Here is a 22,042-nt window from a genome sequence, read left to right as displayed (position 1 = left end):
CTTAGTCTTGTTAAGTGAAATATGCAATTAAAAAATGAATAACCACTTAAAGAATAGAATGCAGTATATAATCACAAACTACAAAATGGGAAAAAAATAGAGAAAAAAATCAATAAACATAAAAAAACACACACACACAAGAGAAGAGCAAAAGGAGCACAGCAGACCAGGAACAAAGCAGAAAATAAGAGGGTAAAAACACATTCATATGTATTAGTGATCAGAAAAAAGTAAAATAAAAAGATTACTCTTGCCAGAGGTGGAATAATTTTATTGAACTATCAACAGAATTACCATTTGACTTTATTGTATCTTATACAATATGCTGTTTACTGCATCTGTGTCTTTAACTATGTGAGTAAGACTAGCTATAAGAGAAAAGGTACAAAGTAATATATTAGACATATGTTAAATTAGATAAAACTAGTGTGCCTAGCTAATGATAAAGGATCAAGTGCCAGAAAGATACAATAATTCTAAACATAGATAGACTGAGTATCATAGCTTAAAAATTTACTACAGCAAGATTTCTACCTCTGCAAAAAGAAACATAATATATCGTTCAACACCCACCTATGAGTGAGAACATGTGGTGTTTGATTTTCTGTTCTTGTGTCAGTTTGCTGAGAATGATGGTTTCCAGGTTCATCCATGTCCCTACAAAGGACGCGAACTCATCGTTTTTGATGGCTGCATAATATTCCATGGTGTATATGTGCCACATTTTTCCTGTCCAGTCTATCATCGATGGGCATTTGAGAACACATGGACACAGGGAGGGGAGCACTATACACTGGGGTCTGTTGCGGGGGAGAGGGGGGGATAGAGGGGGGTGGGGAGTTGGGGAGGGATAGCATGGGGAGAAATGCCAGATATAGGTGAAGGGGAGGAAGGCAGCAAATCACACTGCCACATATGTACCTATGCAACAACCTTGCATGTTTTTCACATGTACCCCAAAACCTAAAATGCAATTAAAAAAAAAAAAAAAGAAACATAATATATCAACATAATTGGATATTTGAGCATACTGCTCTTAGCATTGGATAGATCAAGTAGATAAAATAAGTGATAGATAAGCTTGATCAAAAGCACATACATACTATAAAATAGATAACTTTGACTCAACACACTTATTCTTTCTCAACGCATATGAACATTTATAAATTTAACCCATGTCATAAGGTGTAGGTCATAGAGCAAGTCTTAAAAATTTTCAGATAACTGGGATCATTTAGACCACATTCTCTGTCCATAATGTAATTGATTTAAGCATCACAAACATCAAATGCCTATATATTTTGAAATTAAAAACTCACTCCTAAGACAAAGGTATGAAAGGGCATTTCATAGAAAATAGGAATCATCCATAAACATATGAAAGATTCTTGACATCATTAGAATTACAAAATGTAAATGAAGGTCTCAATGATACCTTTTAGTTCTAACAGATGGGCATATTTTAAAAAGTCTGAAAATACCAAGTGTTTAGAGGGAAGTAAACGTGTTCATGGCCCTTGCAGGCAGGAGTATGTATTGGTACAAACACTTTAGAAACCAATTAGCATGATATAGTAAGGTTCAGGATATTAAAAACTTTCAAATCTGCAATTGCACTCCTGGGTATACATCCTTCAGAATTTCTTACATGTGTCACTGGGAGATGTGAACAAGAAAGTTTCCAACCACATCATTTGTAATATAAAAAAAGCTGGAAATTATTTGTCTGTCTATCAGTAAGAAAATGTATAAATTGTAGTATCGCTATGAGTGAATCTCACATTATTTTGAACAGGAAGAGCAAGTAATTGTAACATAGTCATTTTTTATTCTATTGGGGTGGTTGACTTTTTATTGATTTGAAAGTTTTATTTATATAAATAATATATTGAAGGTGACCCTCACCCAAATTGCTCTTCATTTCTTTCTTTATGTCCTTTGTATACACGCTTTAAATATTATACACATTGATATTTTATACTACAACATTTATCTAAACATTTAAAGTGATTTTTGCCATTGGTACTTTGTTGAGATCTTTCTCAGTCTCCAATTATTACTATTGATCTACGTTTTCTTCTTAGACTTTTGCCCTCCCTCCTTCCCTGCCTGTTTCTCCCCTTTGCTTTTTTTCTTATTCTTCTTTTTTCAAACGAACAAAGTTTTCCATAGAATACATTTTGCATAGGGGATAAAACAGATTCTCTTCTCTTCTTTGTTTTCCTAGAAACAATACATTCAATTCTAATGTATGTTTTTCCACTGGTACCAAACTATTTACAGCAGTTCTAAACATTTTTTATATTTAGTTACATGAGGCATTTCAAATATCTGAGAGAAAAAGATTCCTTAAATAATCTAGTTTTCATCAAAAATTTTCTTCCCATTTTCATGTTTATCTTTACAAATGACCTCTTGAAATAGTTTTGCAAATTAAAGATATATTCTTGCAACTTTTAGTTGGGATGACTATTTGGATAGGGGAGCTATTGATATTTTTATTATATTGATCTTTGCTAGGAAATAACAGGTATTCTTTTTTATTTATTTAAACTGTCTTTCTTGTGTTTTTTAGTGAGATTTATAGACAGTTTTTCCAATGATATCACACATTCTCATTAGATTTAGCTACACGTTTTAAAATTTTGCCTGCTATGATAGCTAGGTTTTTCATTATATTTTATAACACTAGTCTTTAAAAAATCTGATTTTCTTATTTTTTTTCTCTCAATTTATCATCACTTTGAACATTCTTATTATTTCTAACATGTTTGCCATTGGTTTTCTAATAATTATATCATCAACAAATTACTGTTTTTATGTCCTATCAATTCTAATATGTAACTTTTAAAAAGGCTAACAACACAGTGATTAAACTGGCTACTTCGTTGGTAGAAATGTTACACTGGGGAGAAAAGGCATCCTGACATTTTTTCTGCCCTCTCATGATAATAATTATAATATTTCATCAAGTGTATTATTGCCTATAGGTTTAAGCTAGTCTATTATGTTTAAGAATTATTTTTCCCCTACTATGAAATCATCTTAGTTTGGGTTGCTATAACAAAATATCTTAGACTGGGGAGTTTATAAACAATTGAAATTTATTGCTCGCAATTCTGGAGATTGGGAAGTCCAAGATAAAGGTGCAGGTAAATTAGGTATACATTTGGGGCCATCTCTGTTTCATAGACAGAATCTCTTGCTGCATGCTGGCATGGTGAAAAGGCAAGATTGAACCCTTCAACCTCTTTTATAAGGACACTAGTCTTATTCATGAAGGTGGAGCTCTCAGGATTCAATATTTTTGAAAAGGCTCTATCTGTTCATACCGTCACATTGGGTATTAGGTCCCAACTAATGAATTTTATGGGGGGTGGATACCAAAATTTAGACCAAAGAAGAAATGATATTGATTGCTATCATCTATTACAATGGCCAAATCTTTTCTCCTTTGACTTGTTAATATGGTTATCTATCTATCTATCTATCTATCTATCTATCTATCATCTTCTATTCATCCATCCATTTCCTAACATTAATCATCATTGTAATCGTGGCATAAGACATGTTATTCATGGCATATTATCCTTTTACATATTATTTTATATACACTTCACTAGACTTTTGTTTAGAGATTTTTCAACTACATTACCAAATAAACTTTTAATATTATTTTCTTTTTTGTTCTACAGTTTTTCAGATTAGGTTTCATTACTTGAATAGCTTTGTAAAAAGAATTGATAAAATTCCTTTCCTTATTTAGATTCTGAAACTGTTTACATATTAAAGGAACAGAAATTTTAAGTTGTGAAGAGACTAGCTGTCCCAGAATATACAAGTAAAATGTTTGTTTTGTTTAATTTGTTTACAACTTTCTTAATTTTCTTAATAGTATGATAGGTCTTTTAGTAGCCAACCAATATCTATTCCTTCCCCTCTAAATATCTCTTCATTAAATAGAGAATTCTGAGTTTGATTAAGGCGCCAATGTCCTCAGTGTTAAGAAAAAAAGGCACTTTCCTTTTAGCCAGGGTAGCCGTGTAAAATAGTTTTGATTAATAATACGGAAGTGGATGGGTGGAAAACTATTGTAAAAAACTATTATTTCCTTAATAAAAAAATTAAACTCACTTGTCAGTTATTTGTTGTCCTGGACCCTCTGCCTTTTCTGCTGAGAATATAGGCAAACTACTCATGTTGCAGCACCTATCCTGTGAGCATGAGGATAAAAGCCATCTCCCCAAAGAGGAGAGAAACACACAGCTGGGTTTCATTGCCCACCTCAAGACTCCATACAGTATAAGAAATATAAACCCCTATTAGGTTAAGTCATGCAATCGTGTTTCCAATACATACAACTGAATATAATTTCAATTCACAAGTAATTAATTTATGCAGGTTTTCTACCCTTTCTTGAGTCAATTTTAGTAACATTTTCCAAGATGTCATACATTTCAGGTACATGAAAATATTTCAAATATAGATTTAGCTTAAATGTTTTATTATTTTACCAAAAATATGCTGTTAACCTTTTATTTTCATTATCAAGTTTTTATATTTGTGCTCTTATTTTTCCTTTTATGCCTCTGTCTGGGTTTTAACTCTTATATTCAATGAAGGAGATTTTGAATTTATTTATGTTATTAATTTTTTCATGCTGTTTCATTTCTTTTCCTCGGTTACCTTTTCCCCCCAATTTTCAGTTGAATACCTAGTTAATTGAATTTAATATTTTTAGAAATAGAGTATAAGAATTTAGGTTAATGTATTTTCCTGAGTTTGTTCCTACTGTCAATCCTTTCCCATTTTGTATCCTCATTAACTTTATTTTCTAAAGATTTTAGTAAATGTAATTTTGATTACTTCTTTTGTTATGTTATGTTTTACTGTTTTCAACATTGTGTGCTGTCTGCAATTTTGTGATCCTTATATTACCTCAAGGTAAGATAGTGTAAATAATTCAATTCTTAATTTGAAGCATGAATGTAACTATTTTGTGGCTTATATGTTTTCTTTAACTCACAGATACTTAAAAAACCTTCTCTTTATTGACAGCTGTTTATTTCAATTTCTATATTTTGAATTAATCTTATTAATTATATTATTTAAATACTTTTTATCCCCTTCCTACCACTTACCTATCAAGTTAAATCTCTTAGTACTGTTATTATCAATTACTCTTCAAATTTCTGATAATTCTGCTTTATATACATAAGTATTAAGTAAATTCGAGTATTCCAGTAACTGAATTTTCTGTTTTTCTACAAGTCAATTAAATGTTTGATTCTATCATCTCCGTAGGAACTGAATTTTATTCAATTTGAAGGGTTTGTCTCCTCTTTCTACCATGTTGCCACTAAATTTAGGATGGGATGGGGGTGGGGGATCTTAAGTACACTGCATGATAAAATCGTTCCCCATCCCATCCTTTTGGTGGAGGGAGAAAAGGAGGGCTTCTTAGCATCTCTTACCTGTCCATGCAGACCTACATTGAAGTGTGACTTGGCTGTTGGCCCACGAGAGCTGTGTTAAGGTTCTTCAGAGAAACAAACAATATATGTGTGTATATACATAAGATTATATCCATTGCTGCATAATGACATTTCTGTCAATGTCTGTCTGCATCTATAGCAGTGGTTCTTCAAGATTATAGTGGAGCTAAGAATTTCCTATCACCTAGTAACATTGTAGATACTGAAATATTGTAGGGTAATGCATTTATTCACGTTTGTAGTGATGCTTGTATAAACTAATCTACTGTGCTGCCAGTTATATAAAAGTATAACATATTCAATTATATATGGTACATAATACTTGATAATGATATCAAGTGTTACTGGATTATGTATCACTACATCACCTTTTTATTATTTTAGAATGTACTCCCTCTACTTGTGAAAAGAAAACCTAACTGTAAGATACCTTCAAGCAGGTCCTTTGAGAAATATTACAGAATAAAAAAGCATTACTATCATAGGAGACGGGCCCTCCATGTGGGTCAAGACGTGGAGATGGAAGACAGTGACATTGGTGATCCTGTCCCCGTGCAGGCCCAGGCTAATAAGTGTGTATGCGTCTCCGTTTTTACCAAGAAAGTTTAAAAAGTAAAAAATAAACATAAACATTTTAAAAATAGAAAAGAATATGGATATGAAGAGAGAAAATATTTTTTGTACAGCTGGACAATGTGTTTTTGTCTTAAAATAAGTCTTATCACAAAACAGTCAAAAAGTTTTTTAAAAATAGTAAAGTTTGTAAGGTAAAAACATAGTAAGCTAAGGTTAATTTATTATTGAGGAAAGAAATGTTTACAAATAAATGTAGTGTAGCCAGAGTGTACAGTGTTTGTAAAGCCTACAGTTGTGTACAGTAATGTCTGAGGCCTTCACATTCATTCACTCACTCACTCACCCACAGCAACTTCCAGCTGTGTAAGTCCATTCATGGTATGTGCCCTAGAAAGGTGTAGCATTAAAAAAAATCTTTTATATCAAATTTCTACTATACATTTTCTATTATTTTCATATGTTTAGATATACAAATAATTACCATCTTCTTACAATTGCTTACAGTTTTTAATACAGTAACATGCCGTACAGATTTTTAGCCTAGAAGGAATAGGCTATACCATGTAGCCTAGGTGATTAGCAGACTAGACCTTCTAGCTTTTATAGGTACTCTCCATGATGTTTGCTTCTAACAAGGAAGTTCTCAGAATGTATCCTCAATTAATAATACACAGATGTAATTATATCTATACACACACACATTGAGAGAGAGAGAGGAATTGTCTCATGTGGCTACGGAGGCTGAGAAGTCCCAAGATCTGCAGTGGGCAAGCTGAGATCCTGGAAAGCTGGTGTTGGAACCCCAGTTGGAAAAACTCTTAGACTCTAGACTCAAGAAAAATTAGTTCTTCTATTCAGTCTGAAAGCAGGAGAAAAACTTATGTCCTACTTCAAGCAGCTAAGGGAGTAGAGCTGTGTGTGTTTCTATGTATGTGAAAAATAAAAAAAAATCTAAGCTGACTGAATGGACCCCCTTGTGGTCCAGGGGATCTCAGAGAAGCCTCGGAAGCTGAGTTCCTGGCCGTGATGGGATGGGAGGTGGGACATGCTTCCTTACACCCCCTTGCTAACCACCATTAGGCTTTGTTTCTTAATGGTTAAACAGAAACCAGCTCTTTGGAGAGATTTTTTCCACAGTAGATAACAACCAATTCCCTGACACTGCCCTTCTTTTTTGCAGATTTGACAAAACAACCAACCAAATTTCCTTCCTGGTAACAGACCACAACCCATGGAGTGGTTTGTATCTGTCTATGGAGGATGAACAGTGAGGATTTTCATGGCCTCTGCTTCACCTTTTGCTATCAGGGGGCCAAAAAGTCCACCCTGGGATCATGTTGATTTTACTATTTCTTTGTACGTGTGATCTAGATGGGGGAATGAAGTTTAATTGAACATATGCACGTGTCTCCTTTCATAAATATATATGGTTTCTCCTATAGTGTATTAAATATATATATTTGGTCACCTCACTCAGCATAAATTCCTGTTCCCTTTTCCTTTCCCTTGAAGTGTCTGTTTCCAGCTTCTGACAAGAGGCTATGCTACCCAGCTGTCAGAATGATCATACTGCAGTCTGCAGCCCTTTAGGAGAAATAAAGTCCTCCTTTCCAAATTTGTGATCTTCATCATTCTTAAGTTGGCATGCATGTGGGTGCATGTGGACATGCATGTGTGTGTGTTTTCTTCCTATAAAGTTGTTAACATTTTGACGCTGTGACCTAATTTTAGGCATCAGATTTTCACAGGCAAGCATAAAATTGGGCCTGTACTCCCTTCTGGAGTTTTTGGCTTCTTGGTTTGAGTAAGACTCTTTGAGGGAGTCTACAATTTAATTAAAAGGCTATCTTATGTTGGACACAAAACCTCAGGCTAGGAAAAAGTCCATCTTACCTGTCGATCTCCTTGACATGACCATCAGTATCTCCCTTCAACTCTTAGTCTATAGTGGCTGAAGTGATTCCAAGCATCCTCCATTGTGGATGCTGAAGTCCAGATTCCTGCTAGGACCGAGGCACTTATTTTCAGCTGGCAGGTGCATTGTTGTTGCAAGCTCACAATGGAGGCATGCCCTTGTAATTGCCCTAGTTTAAGGGTGCTCTGCCTCCTAAGTTAGTCCCCTCCCAAAGACAGCCCCTACTCAAAACTGGTCAATGATTTCTGAAGGGTCATTCAAGCTTTAACACTTTGCATGGTATAGGTTAATATTTTTGTTGTGGCATCATTGATATCATCTCCTCCTTCTGTCCAGCCCTACTGACCTCACTTCCCCACAGGGTACTCCCTAGTGCAGGCTAATTGCCATATCAGAATCTTCCTCCTGTAGTAGCAGACCTGAGATACCATCTCTCTAATGAAGCACTACACTTTCAGAATTCACATTCAGATTTTTAATCACAAGCATAGTGATTTTCAAGAACTAGGGAGCTATTCCTATGTGTTTGAGTTTGCTTAACATTTTCTATTTCATCCTCACTAGTCCTTGAGATCAGCACTATTATTCCCATTTTACAGATGAACAACTTGAGACAGAGAGGATAAACAGCTCGTCCATAGTCACACGCTACATTCAGGCTAGCCTATTGTTAGAGATGAGTCAAGAGACAAGAAGTGCAGCCTTCAGGCATTTTTCCCTCAAATTTCTCAAGAAGGCCAGAAGGCCACAGATGCTGCATCTGATTATGTTTAATCCACTGCAAAAAATAGGACCCCGAGTAGAAGGCCTCATTACTCATGCAGAAAACTCTTGATTGTAAATCTTGCTTCTCTGAAATATGGGTGGCTATGATGTGATGCCAGAATTTTTTTTACTACTTCCCGCTGTGCTGCATCATTTTCTTGGACAAAGTAGTGTAGGACTGTCTTTCATTCTGTCTCTATCTGAATATACAGTCAAAATTCCTTGACATTTGTATCTGATGCTGTTTTCTTCATTTCACTAGTGATTAAAATGTCCTGCACCCTTTCTGCCTTTGGTCCTTTTGCCTGGTTTCTTGGAAGAGCAACATAAGGTTTGAAGTTGGCATTTAAAGTGTCCTATTTAAAAAATAGTTTGGCTTTGTGTATGTAATGTTATTTTGTGAACATTTTCTCATGCTGGGAGCTATTTTCTGAACATAAAATTTTGATTCTAATTAATTAATATCACCCTATTGATGGACTTTTTTTTCTATTTTAATAATGATGTGGTGCATTTAATTTACACTTCTTTAAATTTTACTTAGGTTAGGTTCCTATAAGTTGGATTACTGTGTCAAAAGATTATGAATCCTTTGAGATTTTTGATAAATAATGCTAAATTTGTTTTCAGATAAATTTTTCTTTTGTCAGTTTAAATTTATTTCTACCACCCATAAACAAAAAAAGCCTTTCCTTAGAAAAAAGCGACAATTTTATCTATTAAATTATTGTATATGTAAATTTCCATTTACTATTTGATTTTTCTTATTGACCTTTTAGAATCACATTAAAAATACTTACCTTTTTCATGTCATTCTTATATTCAATGGGTTTCCAACTTTGCAGTTTGCCTTTGATGTGAACTTTGATTAGAATCTCTATTTCTGTTTTGTTTTACTGATCCAGCTTTACTTTTTGTGAAGGAAGGTATGCTTTGGATTATTATAACTTTAGAGGGTATTTTAATATCTGGGAGATAAATTTCCCCTTATTTCAATCAAATTATTCCCCACAATTCTCTAGAGTTTAAACCTCCAGATAAGCTTCAAAATCATTTTGGCAAACTATAAAATAACCAAATTGGGATTTAAATATAATCTATTTTTAAATATGTATACTGTGCCTATTAAAACAGTAAAAAAGAAACACATATAATCTTTGTGTCCATCAATGGGGGGATATTAATTAATTAATACATGAAAGAATGTTTAAAAAGAGATACACTAAAAGTAGCATATTTCTAGGTATAGTGTAGTAGAATATATTTATACATCAGTAAGGTAACAACCTTATGAGGGCAGGTGGCTTGCATTTGTAGATGGTAAGGAATTAGATGGGAAGGGTGACTACTGCTTATAGATTTCTTTGAAAGACAAAAAGGAATGTTTGGTTTGATTAGAAGATTACAGGAAGTTGTAAAAGACTTTGAACAAGTTACTGATATGATACAATTAATATTTAGTAATTACAAGAACTAACATTGATTATGTTTATGCTACATGTCAGGAAATCTTCTAAGTATTTTACAATGCATCAAACCTGTGCAAGAACTCCAAGTGGTTGCTATTACTCTTATCCTATTCTACCTATTGAAAAAGAGACACAAAGATCAAGTAAAATTTTCAAAGTTACATAGGTTAAAATGTGGCAATATGGCTGTAGAGTTTACACCCTTCACTGATAATTTATGCCTGCAATAGTGCAGTCTTTCTTTCCATTACTACCTAGCAAACACAAACCTAACAACATAAAACAAACACATCGGTTACAAGTAGATAGTTTTTCATGACCAATTTTTTCCTCTCAGGAATTTCTGTGAAATAGAACAGGGACAACCCAGCTGATAATGCTTTTAAAGTTCCTTTGAGAAAGCATCCACAATAGAAGTTTGCACTGTCACATCTGTGTTAAGAAAAAGTGAAACGAACCCATTTTATTTGATTCTACATGATACAGGTGAATGGCTTTCTGACACTGTACCCACTACTCATGTTAAAGCATTTCAGGCATATTACCATGTGCTTTCGTAGTTGGATTGCCCTTGCTTCTTAGAAAGTGTATTTATCAATACAACTTTAAGAATAGGCTTTATAGAATCTTGTAAGTACTTCTGAACAGCTTCACTTTGCCAGGGCTTTTTCTAGAGAGTGGCTCTATTTTTTCATATTCTGTTAATTTATATTATTATAATTAAACATACTGGCTGGTTATCTTAGTGAAATCTCTAAAAAGGCAAATAATGTTTTGAAAATGTGTTGACTAAATAAACTTCCAGAGAAAAAAATATATAGCTATGTCAAAAACTTTGTTAAATTGTTAATAATTTAGCAGGGGGTGAGGGACTTTAACCTTTCAGCAATTGGCTTCTAAATCCATATTCCTCATAAGTGGTAGTCCTGGTTTTTGTTTTGAAGAGAAATCAGAAATAAAAAGTAATTGTTGAAATACCAATTATTGGTAAATAATAGCTAAATTGTCATAAAATAACAAAAATGAATTCTATTCAAGAAAGCCAACTATATCATGTACTAGCCTGAGAAATAAGATAAAAATGGTATGTTTAAGAGGGATTTAAAACTTACAATAGGTGTGTCTGCTTGTGAAAGGGAATGTGGGAAAATTTTGTGAAACTTACTTAGGGAATGTAATGGACCAAACCTTTGAAATTTAGGGGCCCCGCGGCATTTACAAAAGGCTCTAAGCATTACTTTTCCAAGTTCCATAGGTCATGCTCTTAGAATTTCTGTCAACTTCTCTTTAAGGTCTGAGTTTTGTTTCTTTACTGCCTTGAAGATTTGCTTTTTCAGCCAGGTGTGGTGGTTCAAGCCTGTTATCTCAGCACTTTGAGAGGCCAAGACAGAATGAACACTTGAGTCCAGGAGTTCAAGAGCACAATGGGCAATACCGAGAGACTTCATTTTCTAAACAAAATTTTAAAAATCAGTCAAGCTTTGTGTGGTACCTACTTGTAGTCCTAGCTGCTCCAGAGGCTGAGGTGGGAGGATCCTCTGAGCCCAGGAAGCTTCAGTAAGCCATGATTATACCACTATACTCCAGCTAAAAAATAAAAAAATGTTATACATTTTCAATCTTTTCCATTACCAGTCTCAACCATGTTCAAAACACCTTATTGCTACTGCAGTCATATAAATATCTTTTCTCCAAATAACAACTGTTTCCAAATAACAACTGTTTCCAAAAAGGAACTGCTGCTGACATTAGCTCATTTGATTATTCTGCCATCACTCATCCATTTGACAAATGCACAGAGGCAGCTGTAGCATCAGGAGCACGTGCTCAGAAGTCAGACTGGTTCTGTATTCTGGTTCTATCACTTATTAGCCATAAGAGCTTGAACAATTTATTTAACCTCTTTATTCTTCTACAGAATGGAAAAATAATTAGAGCACCTTTGTAGAGTTGTTTTGGAAATTAAAGGGGATAATACAATAGAAGATTTAGAATAGTACTTGGCATAAAATAAGATGAAAAAGTTATATTAGTTATCATACACTTATTCACATTGTACTTGAGTGCCTAATATGCACCAGGCACTGTTATTGGCACTTGGAATATAATGGTGAGGAAAAACAATGCATTCTCAGACTTCATAGAACTTGCATCATAGTGAGGGTGATAGACCTTAATCAAATAATCACAGAAATAAATGTAAAATAGCAGTAGTGTTAAGTGCTTTGAGAGAGGTAAATGGTGCTATAAGAACTTAACACACAGATTTGACCTAGTTAAGTAACTCAGGGGAGGATGCGATGGGATGTGCTGATTAGAATTAGTTCATATTAACAAGTCAAAAAGGAAAGAGCACTAAAAAGTAGAGGCCATGTAATGAGAGAAATCAGCATGAGCACAAGTAAAGATGGAATGTTAGTGTGTCTGGTACAAAGAGAATAAGGTAAGGCTGGAGAGATAGATGGGAACTGCTGATGAAGAGCTTTACAGGACAAGTATAGAAGTTTTTAGCAGCATGGCCACATTATCATATTTAATACAATGAGATACTGGATTGCAGAGTGGCAAGGTTGGCTAAGGGCAGACATGTTAACCTATTTAAATAATTTAATTCAGGAGAAAGACAATGGGAACTTGTATTAGAATTGTATAGCAATGGAGAGGACTGGATGGACTTAACAGATATCTAGAAAATAAAATTGCCAGAACTTGGTATAAATTTTATTGGGGGAGGGAGGGTGAGCAAGGGGGAGCAGTTATGGATGACTCAGTCTCCTGGCATGCGGAACTAAGATAGAACTGACTGAAAGATTGGAGGTCATGTGCCTGATTTAAGATCTTTTGCATTGGAGGTACCCTAAAGGACACAATTTTTAAAAGTGTTTTCATTAATTGACCATCTTTATAGCTTTCATGATCAAATTAAACTTTTAAATCCAGAATTTAATGATTTTTACCAATTCCAAATGTTTCTACTCTTTTCTGCTCTATAATTTTTCCCAGTTCTATTTTCTTTCACTTAAGTCAAGCTAAGCTCATCACTCCTTGATTTCCAACATGTTGTGTCATCTTTTCCCCACTTTTTTCTTTTCTTTTTGAAATTTGGTTAAAGTTATTCTCTTTCAAGTAAACTTTCATGAGTAGTACATCTGATTACAATAAAAGCCTATTCCCAATTCCATCCCTGTGACCTGGTCCAGCATTTTCATGCTTATTTACATGCAAAATTGCACTTACTAATATATGGCTTTGTAAGATCATTCTTTCCTTAGTTTATGTGCATATTTTTCTTCTATCTATATTGCATATTTCACTCAGATCAGGGATCATGTCTTATATTTATTTTCTATTTGTTCTTTGGTTCTTGAAACAATTTGCAGCATTACTGAAATAAAAAAAAACACTTTATTGTCTGACAAATTTTTCCGAGCTGGGTGGGAGGCAGGAAAATGGCTGACTAAAGCATGATTTGTTTATTGTCTCAAAGCCACAGAAATATTTCATCACTCTTCTATTTCCATTTTATCCCCTCCTCATATCCTTTTCAATGAATGGAATTCATTCAGAAATGCCAAACTGTGGGGTCAGTGTGGATTAGTAGCATGAGCATGAGTGTTGGGTCCTGAAAAAAGCAGATTTCATTTATCCATGTGTAACCCTGGGCATGTCTCTTAACCTCTCTCAATCTGAATCTTCTCATCTTAAAAGTGAACATATTGATTCTATATACTCATTCAGTCTTGTCTGTTCAGATCCCAGCTTCCTATTTCTGTATACATACTAGTAACCCCCATAAATACATTCACAATTCAAATATGCATCTCCAACTGAGCCTGATGTTGTTTCCTTCCTTATATCAGCATTTACAGAAAGGAAAATCCTAAACAAACACTAACTCAAAGATTTTGGGGAATAATGCTCAAATATGATAGCCATTTCAAAACCTATAAAGGTCAAATGGACTTTCAATGTCAAAATATTCTGGAACTGGAAAGCGACAAATATGTTAGAACACACACAGAGAAACCTGTTTTCACTTTGGAGTAAATATTTTTTTTTTCTCATGAAAAGATTGCTGCACTAAATGGTAGAAAACTGCCAAAATTTAGAGGAAGTTAAGCAATATCAGTGTGCAATTAAAAATAAATTAGTCATAGCTGCAATAAAGGGGATTTCCATAATGCATTTGAGAAGTTTAGGAAAACTAACATTAAACTGCCATTGAAAAGCAAAAATTACTTGCACCATTTAAAATAAGAGCTTAAAAATTCAAGGGGGCAATGTTCACTTTTAAAAATATGTTTTTCAACAGCAAATGAATCAATCTATAAATCAGGATATTCTGTACACAGTTTACAGAATCATCAATGTTGGAAAGTCTAGAATATTTTAAAGTAAATATATCATCAAATTTTTAAAGTTTTACTGACAAGGCAATAAAATGATCCAAACAAGAGTTCTGTAACCCCACAAGTAGCAATTTCCTCCATATTAATATTGTTTTCCAAATGTACTTTATAGCCTTAAGGAAAAATTTAAAGAGTGAAATTAGATTTTAACTTGGAAAAACAGCTGAAACTTATCACTTGGGCAAAGTTTGTTGAAATCCAAGAGGTTTTAAGAGTTCGTCTTGTAGACTTTTCTCTAATATCCAGTGAAGAAGTTTTGTACTTTTATCTGGATAGGGAAGCTGATGGAAAGTTGGCAGGCATCCTAATTCCATAGTTATCAGGAATCCTCAGCTACCAGATTGCTCCTAAGCCACATCACCTTGGGGTATGTCCTGGGAAGGTAAATCATTGCCCTCCCAGTGTTGCTCCAGCCCCTGAAGACAATGCCTTGTGTCTTTGACTACCAGATACTGCTCATCCTCTCTTCATCTTTCCTTGAATCTTCCTGCTGCATTATTGCCTGAACTCCTTTTCACCCTTGGGAAACTCCACCCTGGCTGCTGCTTGAGGCACTGTAGAGTGACTGTCATGACAACGGGGTTGAAATTAGATTGTTTCAGTTTGAATCCTGATGTATTAGTTAGGGTTCTCCCAAGAAAGCTGGTGGTGTAGTGTTAAGGCCTGAGAGCTGGAGAGCCAATGGTGTAGATTCCACTGCAAGTCTGAAGGTCTGAGAACTAGGAACACCCGGGGCAGAAGATTGATATCCCAGTTCACACTCTCAGGCAGAGACCAAATTCACCTTCCTTACATCTTTTTGCATTCTTCAGGCTCTCAATGGATTGGATGATGCCCAGCTATGGTGGGGAGGGCCATGTGCTTTTCTCAGTCCACCTATTCAAAGGCTAAACTCTTCTGGAAACACTCTCACAGACACACGAAGAGATAATGTTTAACCAAATTGCTGGACACCTTGTGGCCCAGGCAAGTTGACATATAAAATTAATGATCCCACCTGGATCCACTGCCTTCTGATGTTGGAAACTTGGGAAAGTTATTAAATCAGATTGAACCTTAGTTTACTCCTCTGTTAAAATCCAGATAATAATAAGAGGACCTAAATTGAAAGGCTGTTGAGAAGTAAAGAGTATATGTAATGTCCATGTTGTGAGCCCAATCCACATTATAAAATTCCTTAGGTGGAGATATTACCTAAGGAGATATCAATCTGAGCAGTCTTTGTTCTCTTGACCTTGCTACTTATCTCCTCCCCAAAATGCCTCCATATTGGATACCATTTCGTCTGGGTCCCTCAACCTAATAAAATAATTAGATCTAGGATATTAATGTCATATTTTCTGTAGCATTTTCACTTTAAGACATTTGGTTTGTTTTTAAACCGTATGTAATCTCTCTTGAGAAGCTTTCACAAGACAAATTTAGGAGCATCTCTGCCTTGATCTGGTTATCCTAAACTATTCCTTATACTCTGTGCTTCTCACTAAATGATAATAAATACTTGTCTTTCTTGCACATAAATAGTACAGTGTCCCTCATTATCCATGGTTTCACTTTCCATGATTTTGGTTACCCACGGTCAACTATTTAAAATAGTAAATAAAAAAATCCAGAAATAAATAATTCATAAGTTTTAAATGCTACATCACAATGCCCATGCCATTTATCTCACTTCATCTCAGCATGTAGACATTTAATTATCTCACATCATCACAAAAAGAAGGGTAATAGAGTACAATAAGATATTTTGAGAAAGAGAGAGACCACATTTACATAACTATTATTACAGTGTATTGTTATAATTCTTCTATTTTATTATTAGTTATTTTTGATAATCTTACACTGTGGCAAATTTATAGATTAAACTTTATTATTGGTATGTTTATATGGGAAAATTATAGGATATGCAGGGTTTGGTACTATCTGTGGTTTCAGGAATCAATTAAGAGTCTTCAAATGTATTCCCCAAGGATAAGGGGGATAAGGGGACACTACTGTAATTCAAAGGCAGGGAGCTCATCTAGCTCTATCCTCAAAAAGCCAATAATATGTGTTAATTAAGGAAATGAATATGATAATAGATGAATAACTAAAACAGTGGCATATGTTTTAGTCTGTTCTTACAATGCTAATAAAGACATACCCAAGACTAGGTAATTTAAAAGGAAAGAGGTCTAATGGACTGACATTTCAGCATGACTGAAGAGGCCTCATAATCATGGTGGAAGGTGAAGGAAAAGCAAAGGCATGTCTTATATGGCAGCAGGCTTGTGCAGGGAAACTCTTATTTATAAAACCTCCAGATCTCAGGAGATGTATTTACTACCATGAGAACAGTATGGGGGAAACTGCCCCCATAATTCAATTATCTCCACCTGGCCCTGTCCTTGACATGTGATGATAATTCAAGGTGAGATTTTGGTAGAACACAGTCAAACCATATCATTCCACCCCTGCCCCCTCCCAAATCTCATGTCCTCACACTTCAAAACCAATCATGTCTTTACAACATTCCCCCCAAATTTTAACTCATTTCAGCATTAACTCAAAAGTCTACAGTTCAAAGTCTGAACTGAAACAAGGCAAGTCCCTTCTGCCTATGAGCCTGAAAAATAAAAAAGAAGTTAGTTACTTCTTAGATAAAATGGGGGTACAGACATTGGGTAAACATACTCATTCCAAATCGGAGAAATTGGTCAAAACAAAGGAGCTTCTGGCCCCCTGCAAATCTGAAACGCAGCAGGGCAGTCAAATCTTAAAGCTCCAAAATGATCTCCTTTGACTCCATATCTCACATCCAGGTGACACTGATGCAAGAGGTGGGCTCCTAGAGCCTTGGGAAGCTCTGCTTCTATGGCTTTGCAAGGTACAGCCCTCCTCCTCAATGCCTTCATGAGCTGGTGTTGAGTGTCTTCAGCTTTTTCAGGTACATGGTGCAAGCTGTTGGTGGAGCTACCATTCTAGGGTCTGGAGTACAGTGGCCCTCTTCTCAAACTCCACTAAGTGGTGTGCCAGTGGGGACTCCGTGTTGGGGCTAAACCCCACTTTTCTTTTCTGCACTGCCCTAGCAGAGGCTCTCCATGAGGGCCTTGCCCCTGCAGCAAACTTTTGCCTGGATATCCAGCCATTTTCATGCATCTTCTGAAATCTAGGCAGAGATTCCCAAACCTCAATTACTGACTTTTTCACAGGCCCAACACCAGGTGTAAGCTGCCAAGACTTGGGGCTTGCACCCTCTGAAACCATGGCCTGAGCTGTACCTTGACCCCTTTTAGCCATGGATGGAACAGCTAAGATGCAGGTCACCCAGTCCCTAGGATGCACAGAGCACAGGGTCCCTGGGCCCGGCCCATGAAACGACCTATTCCTTCTAGTCCTCCAGGCCTGTAATGGGAAGGGCTGCTGTGAGGATCTCTGACATGCCCTGTAACATCTTCCCCATTGTCTTGGCAATTAACATTTGGATCCTCATTAATTATGCAAATTTCTGCAGCATACTTGAATTTCTACTCAGAAAATGGGATTTTCTTTTCTATTGAATCATCAGGCTAAAAATTTTCCAAACTTCTATGTTCTGTCACCTCTTGAATGCTTTGCTGCTTGGAATTCTTTTCTGCCAGATACCCTAAATAATCTCTCTCAAGTTCAAAGTTCTACAGATCTCTAGGGCAGGGACAAAACACTGCCAGTCTCTTCACATAGCAAGAGTGACCTTTACTCCAGTGCCCAATAAGTTTCTCATCTCCATTTAAGACCACTACATCCTGGACTTTATTGTCCATATCACTAACAGCATTTTGGTCAAAGCCATTCAACAAGTCTCCAGGAAATTCCAAACTTCCCCCTATCTTCCTTTCTTCTGAGCCCTCTAAATCTCCAGAAAGTTGCAAACTTTCCTACATTTTCCTGTCTTCTTCTGAGCCCTCCAAACTGTTCCAACCTCTGCTTATTACCCAGTTCCAAAGTTGCTTCCCCATTTTCAGGTGTCTTTACAGCAGTGACCCACTTCTGGTACCAATTTACTGTATTAGTCTGTTCTCATGCTGCTAATAAAGACATACCCAAGACTAGGTAATTTATAAAGGAAAGATGTTTGATGGACTCAGAGTTAAGCATGGCTAGGGTGGCCTCAGCATCATGGCAGAAGGCAGAAGAGAAGAGCAAAGGCATGTCTTACATGGCGGCAGGCAAGAGAGAGCTTGTGCAGGGGAACTCCCATTTATAAAACCAGCAGATCTGAAGAGATTTATTCACTACCATGAGAACAGTATGGGGGAAACTGCCCCCATGACTCCATGATCTTCACCTGGCTCTGTGCTTGGCATGTTGGGATTATTAGAATTCAAGGTGAGATTTGTGTGTTACACAGCCAAACCACATCAACATGATTTTACATTTTAGTGAAATCATGTCAAAGGGTTAACTCAAACCGATTAGAATTATTATATTTATTTCAGGTTCAGTTGGAATAATATTTTTGGTCAGGGACATGGTTCTAAGAACCCACTAAATTACACAATAATCTTTCTGTTTGCAGGGAATTCTATGGCTAAAACATCTTTTATAAGATTTGGTGATTGTGAGTAGGTTTGGGCATTAGGGGTTCTATGAAAGAGCCAAAATTAGCATGTCTCTTCCTTACCTTCAAGAAATGGGACAAAAAAGCCAGACAGCTGTAGCCTACAGTATTATTACATGAGAATCTGATTTTCGAGACTGTGTTTAATATCTGTGGACTAGTGGACTTCCTAATACTGAATTCCAGAAGTGGACAGACTATACACCTTGCTGCAAATGTCATTTTATATTTTAAGACTGTAAGGCAGTCTTCATTACTTGCTATCTTAATTACTAGGTATCTGAAAACACAGTCGTATCTCACAAAAGTAAATGTTTAATGACTGGATCAAGGATGAATTAATTTAGTTATTATCCCAGGTACAGAGAGATTATATCATAGTTATGAGGAGTATACTGTTTGAAGAAGAGAAAACAGAAGAAAGAATAGCACACAGCTGCAAAAATAGTTCATACATAGATACCCCTCCTCTTTCTTTTCCATCCTTAATGGGAAACACTAAAATATTTTTTTTCTTTATATGCTTATAAAAAATCAAGTAAAGAGGGAGAAGTTAAACATACAAGAATTAGAGGGATAATTGATAAGGTTTATATCTGTGCACCATCAAAATCTCATGTTGAATTGCAATCCCAAGTGTTGGGTTTGGGACCTGGTGGGAGGTGATTTGATTATGGGGGTGGGTGGTTTCTCATGAATGGTTTAGTGCCTTACTCTTGGTACTCTTCTTATGATATGGAGTGAGTTCTTACACCTGTAATTCCAGCACTTTGCAAGGTCAAGGCAGGTGGATCACCTGAGGTCAGGAGTTTGAGACCAGCCTGATCAACATAGGGAAACTTCATCTCTACTAAAAATACAAAATTAGCTGGGTGTGGTGGCACATGCTTGTAATCCCAGCTACTTCGGAGGCTACACTTGATCCCAGCAGGCAGAGGTGGCAGTGAGTGGAGATCACACCATTGTACTCCAGCCTGGGCAACAAGAGTGAAACTCCATCTCAAAAAAAAAAAAAAAAACAAAAGTGTGAAATACCTCCCTTCCCCGCATGGCCTTATTCCTACTACTGCCACGTAAGAGGTACTGGCTTCTCCTCTGCCCTCTGCCTTCTACCATGATTGTAAGCTTCTTGAGGCCTCCTCAGAAGGAGAGCAGGTGGCAGCACCATCCCTCCTGTACAGCCTGTGGAACCATGAGTCAATTAAATTTCTTTTCTTCATAAATTACCCAGTCTCAGGTATTTCTTTACAGTAATGTGAGAACAAACTAATACAATAATCAAACAGATAAAATCTTGGAGTAGACCACAGATAAATTGGTAGAAACCTCAGAAACCTAAGGATTGATCTTTGAAAGATGGACATTTCCTTTATTGAAATAGGAGGGAGAAGGGGAGTTGGTGGTGGAAGACTTGAGAAGGGTTTAGATAATAGTTGGAAGGACTTCCTTTCTGAGGGCTTCTATTTTCATCATAAAATGTGAGAAGAGGTTGTCTACTAGGATTGGGTGGGGAGAAGAGGGTTCTGTGCGGAGTTGAGGTGGGAGATTTTAAGGGAAGAAGAATGTATGAGATATTGTGAGTTCTGGGAGAAAATGAGACTCTTAGCAGAGTAGAATAGGTTTTATAGCATATTTGAAGACCCCATTAAGTATTAGGAGCATGAATTTAAAATGAGGCTTACCTCTTTGGCTTGTAATAAGTTAGCCTCATATACAAAACCATTTCCATGGCTACAGATGCAGGTAAGGGAGAGGACGTTTTCCTGAGATTTCAAGAATTCGCTAGTAACGGTTGCAGGCATTTTACAATATTTCAGGAAATCTGTACCTGCAGGATAATATAACAGGGGCAGCTAAGGAAACATTCACTGACTTTTCTCTTTTTTGGCCCTAGCCTAGTTTAGGATTACACGAGCCTTCATTCATAATATTACATAAGTATCCAGGTTTTAAGGTAAAATGTTTCCAATCCAACTTAAAATAATTCAGTGATTTTTCCACTGTATTCAAAGATGAAAATTCATGCCACTCCCTTAAGGCCCTGGATATCTGGCTCTTCTTCACTCTCTAGGCTGCAACTGATACTACCTGCCTCGCTCTACCACAGTGGCTTTTGTTAAGAATCTTGAACAAGCTGTGATCTTTCTGGTATCTTTCCCCAATTCTATTACTTGGGGTTTACCAGAGAAGAATTGGCTTATGTGATTATGAGGATTGGCAAGTCCAAGATCTGCAGGGTAGGCCATAGGCTGAAGACCCAGGCAAAAGTTGGTGTTGCATTTTCATGCCCAAGGCAATCTTCAGGAAAAATTTCTTTTTTTTTTTTTTTTTTTTTTTTTTTGAGACGGAGTTTCGCTCTTGTTGCCCAGGCTGGAGTGCAATGGCGCGATCTCGGCTCACCGCAACCTCCGCCTCCTGGGTTCAGGCAATTCTCCTGCCTCAGCCTCCTGAGTAGCTGGGATTACAGGCACGCGCCACCGTGCCCAGCTAATTTTTTTGTATTATTTAGTAGAGACGGGGTTTCACCATGTTGACCGGGATGGTCTCGATCTCTTGACCTCGTGATCCACCCGCCTCAGCCTCCCAAAGTGCTGGGATTACAGGCGTGAGCCACAGGAAAAATTTCTTCTTTGGTTGCGGGGGGGAGGGGGATTAGTATTTTCTTTCAAGGCTTTCAACTGATTAGATGAGGCCCATACCATGCTATAGAAATGAATCTGCTTTAATCAAGGCCTACTAATTTAAATGTTAATTTCATCTAAATAGTATCTAACATCAACATCTAGATTGGTGATTGACTAAAATCTGGGTACCACAGTCTATCCAAGTTAACA

This window comes from Aotus nancymaae, unplaced genomic scaffold (genome assembly GCF_030222135.1).
Source record: "Aotus nancymaae isolate 86718 unplaced genomic scaffold, 86718_ANA_hifiasm-v0.15.2.pri h1tg000006l, whole genome shotgun sequence".
Classification (NCBI taxonomy): domain Eukaryota; kingdom Metazoa; phylum Chordata; class Mammalia; order Primates; family Aotidae; genus Aotus; species Aotus nancymaae.
Note: the sequence above shows the minus strand (reverse complement) of the source record.